Here is a 4,339-nt window from a genome sequence, read left to right as displayed (position 1 = left end):
TATTTGTCATTTTTTCATCTCTTTTCATTTTTCCATCTCCTTCCCTTTTTCCATTTCCTTCCCTTTTTCCATCTCCTTCCCTTTTTCTGTCTCCTTCCCTTCTTCCATCTTTCCCTTTTTCCATCTCCTTCCCATCTCCTTCGCTTTTTCCATCTCCTCTTTATCCATTTCCTTCCCTTTTTCCATCTCATCTCCTTCCCTTTTTCTGTCTCCTTCCCTTCTTCCATCTTTCCCTTTTTCCTTCTATTTTCCTTTTTCCATCTCTTTCCCTTTTTCCATCCCCTTCCCTTTTTCCATCTCCTTCCCTTTTTCCATCTCTTTCCCTTTTTCCTTCTATTTCCCTTTTTCCATCTCTTTCCCTTTTTCCATCCCCTTCCCTTTTTCCATCTCCTCTTTTTCCATCTCCTTCCCTTTTTCCACCCCCTTCCCTTTTTCCATCTCCTTCCCTTCTTCCATCTCCTTCCCTTTTTCCATCTCATCTCTTTCCCTTTTTCCATCTCCTTCCCTTTTTCCATCTCATCTCTTTCCCTTTTTCCATCTCCTTCCCTTTTTCCATCTCCTTCCCTTTTTCAAGACATGGTGGATTCTCACAGTGGAGTTGGATCAAGATGTGGTGGATTCTCACTCAGTGTCACATCCACAGAATCACAGAATGGATTGGGTTGGAAAAGACCTTCGAGATCATCAAGTCCAACCCTTGATCCAACCCTACTGTGATCACCAGCCCAGGGCACGGAGTGGTGATCACAGTAGGGTTGGATCAAGACATGGTGGATTCTCACTCAGTGCCACATCCATAGAATGGATTGGGTTGGAAAAGACCTCTGAGATCATCAAGTCCAACCCTTGGTCCAACTCCAGTCCCTTTACCAGATCATGGCACTCAGTGCCACGGCCAAGCTCAGCTGAAAAACCTCCAGGGATGGGGAATCCACCCCCTCTCTGGGCAGCCCATTCCAATCCCTGAGCACTCTCTCTGCAAAGAATTTTTTTCTGCTCTCCAACTTCAATTTCCCCTGGCAGAGCTTGAGCCCATCGTGCCCCCTTGTCCTATTGCTGAGTGCCTGGGAGAAGAGACCAACCCCCAGCTGGCCAGAACTTCCCTTCAGGCAGTTCCAGACAGTGCTGAGGTCACCTCTGAGCCTCCTCTTCTCCAGGCTGAACACCCCCAGCTCCCTCAGCCTCTCCCCACAGCACTTGTGCTCCAGTCCCTTCTCCAACCTTGTTGGCCTTCTCAGTTGGGTTGGAAGAGACCTCTGAGATCATCAAGTCCAACCCTTGATCCAACCTCACTGTGATCACCAGCCCAGGTCACAGAGTGGGGTTGGATAAAGATGTGGATTCTCACTCAGTGTCACATCCATAGAATGGATTGGGTTGGAAAAGCCCTCCGACATCATCAAGTCCAACCCTTGGTCCAACTCCAGTCCCTTTACCAGATCATGGCACTCAGTGCCACGGCCAAGCTCAGCTGAAAACCCTCCAGGGATGGGGAATCCACCCCCTCTCTGGGCAGCCCATTCCAATCCCTGAGCACTCTCTCTGCAAAGAATTTCTTTCTCATCTCCAACTTCAATTTCCCCTGGCAGAGCTTGAGCCCATCGTGCCCCCTTGTCCTATTGCTGAGTGCCTGGGAGAAGAGACCAACCCCCAGCTGGCCAGAACTTCCCTTCAGGCAGTTCCAGACAGTGCTGAGGTCACCTCTGAGCCTCCTCTTCTCCAGGCTGAACACCCCCAGCTCCCTCAGCCTCTCCCCACAGCACTTGTGCTCCAGTCCCTTCTCCAGCCTTGTTGCTCCTCTCTGGAGCAAAGCTGGTTTCTGGGCACCCTGGAGACATGAAGGAAATCAGGATTAAGTATCAGCCAGTGAATTCAGGATAAATGTCATGTGTTGGCCACATGCCCAAGGTGGAGATGGTAACCTGGTGTCATCTCCTGATGCTTTTAGACCCTTTTTATATGTAAATAATAAGACTTGACTCCCAGCAGGGTCTCGGTGCCTTCCAGGACCTAAAGGGGCCTTAGAATGAAGAGGGACAGAGGCACGAGTTGGGTGGATTTAAAGTAAAATAGGGGAGACTTGGATGGGATATTGGGAAGGAATTCTTGACTAGGGGTGTGGTGAGAGGCTGGGATGGATTTCCCAGAGCAGCTGTGGCTGCCCCATCTCTGGGAGTGTCCAAGGCCAGGTTGGATGAGTTTGGAGCAACCTGGGATGGTGGAAGATTTCCCTGCCCATGGAATGAGCTGATCTTTCAGGTCCCTTCCAACCCAAATCACTCTGGTGTTTATGATTCTCTGGGAATAATTGGCCTCACAGCTGCAAAGTTTAGGATGCTGTGGCTGCTCAGGGAATCAGAGGCCGCCTTTGCCCACTTTGGAGTTCTCCTTATCCCAAAGAAATGGGCTGGGATGTTCACCCATAACTGAGGACACAGCACGGCTGATCCACAGGCTTGGGAATTCAGGAGCTGCTGCCACATCCCCAGGGATTCCCATTGCTGCTCTTTGGGACAGGGGGGGCATGGATTGAAGGGATTCTTCCCAAGGTGACACCCAGAGCCAGGTGAGCACTTCAGGGGCAGTGCCAGCTGCCCAGCCTGCTCTGCCCAGTGTGCCAACACTGAGAGGGAAGCAGAAAAGATACACTAATAAATAATGCAGAAAGAACAAGATGCCAAATTCAGCCCCAGCTGGCCACAAAAGTGAAGATTTCAGACATAAAACCCCAGAAGAGCTGCAGAGACAGAGCCAGGGGATGGGTTTGGTTCCAGGAGAACCAAAACTGCTGCTGGAAGGAGGTTCAAGGGCAGACGTGGTTCGTGGCACGGAGGTTTGTGGGTGGCAAAGTGTGGGCCGTGGGCAAAGGGAAGGCTAAATAAAGTTCTCCCAGGATGAGAATGCCAGCCCAGTTTATGGGAACAGCCTGGGATTGTTGGAGCCACAGGGGGGTTGTGTGGAGGAGCTGTGAGCCAGGTCACCTCAGAGCTTCTGCTCATGGAGACCACAGGGCAAAGGGAAGAGGGGAAGGGCAGAATCCAAAGGATTTACTCCAAGGAATAATGGCCTGAGGGCATGGCAGGGCTGCTGTGCCACTGTGGGGAACAGGGATGGCACCAGGATACAGAATCCAAAGGATTTACTCCAAGGGATAACAGTCTGAGGGCATGGCAGGGATGCTGTGCCACTGTGGGGAACAGGGATGGCACCAGTGGGCAGAATCCAAAGGATTTGCTCCAAGGAATAGCAGCCTGAGGGCATGGCAGGGATGCTGTGCCACTGTGGGAAGCAGGGATGGCACCAGGGGATGGAATCCAAAGGATTTGCTCCAAGGAATAACAGCCTGAGGGCATGGCAGGGATGCTGTGCCACTGTGGGGAACAGGGATGGCACCAGTGGGCAGAATCCAAAGGATTTGCTCCAAGGAATAACGGCCTGAGGGCATGGCAGGGCTGCTGTGCCACTGTGGGGAACAGGGATGGCACCAGGATACAGAATCCAAAGGATTTGCTCCAAGGAATAGCAGCGTGAGGGCATGGCAGGGATGCTGTGCCACTGTGGGGAACAGGGATGGCATCAGGGGAAGGGCAGAATCCAAAGGATTTGCTCCAAGGAATAACAGTCTGAGGGCATGGCAGGGATGCTGTGCCACTGTGGGGAGCAGGGATGGCACCAGGGGAAGGGCAGAATCCAAAGGATTTGCTCCAAGGAATAACAGTCTGAGGGCATGGCAGGGATGCTGTGCCACTGTGGGGAACAGGGATGGCACCAGGATACAGAATCCAAAGGATTTACTCCAAGGAATAACGGCCTGAGGGCATGGCAGGGCTGCTGTGCCACTGTGGGGAACAGGGATGGCACCAGGATACAGAATCCAAAGGATTTGCTCCAAGGAATAACGGCCTGAGGGCATGGCAGGGCTGCTGTGCCACTGTGGGGAGCGGGGATGGCACCAGGGGATGGAATCCAAAGGATTTGCTCCAAGAAACAGCAACCTGAGGGCATGGCAGGGATGCTGTGCCACTGTGGGGAGTGGGGATGGCACCAGGGGACAGAATCCAAAGGATTTGCTCCAAGGAATAACGGCCTGAGGGCATGGCAGGAATTCTGTGCCACTGTGGGGAACAGGGATGGCACCAGTGGGCAGAATCCAAAGGATTTGCTCCAAGGGATAACAGCCTGAGGACATGGCAGGGATGCTGTGCCACTGTGGGGAACAGGGATGGCACCAGTGGGCAGAATCCAAAGGATTTGCTCCAAGGAATAGCAGCCTGAGGGCATGGCAGGGATGCTGTGCCACTGTGGGGAACAGGGATGGCACCAGTGGGCAGAATCCAAA

Source organism: Pithys albifrons, chromosome 7 (assembly GCF_047495875.1).
Source record: "Pithys albifrons albifrons isolate INPA30051 chromosome 7, PitAlb_v1, whole genome shotgun sequence".
NCBI classification, from domain to species: Eukaryota; Metazoa; Chordata; class Aves; order Passeriformes; family Thamnophilidae; genus Pithys; species Pithys albifrons.
Note: the sequence above shows the minus strand (reverse complement) of the source record.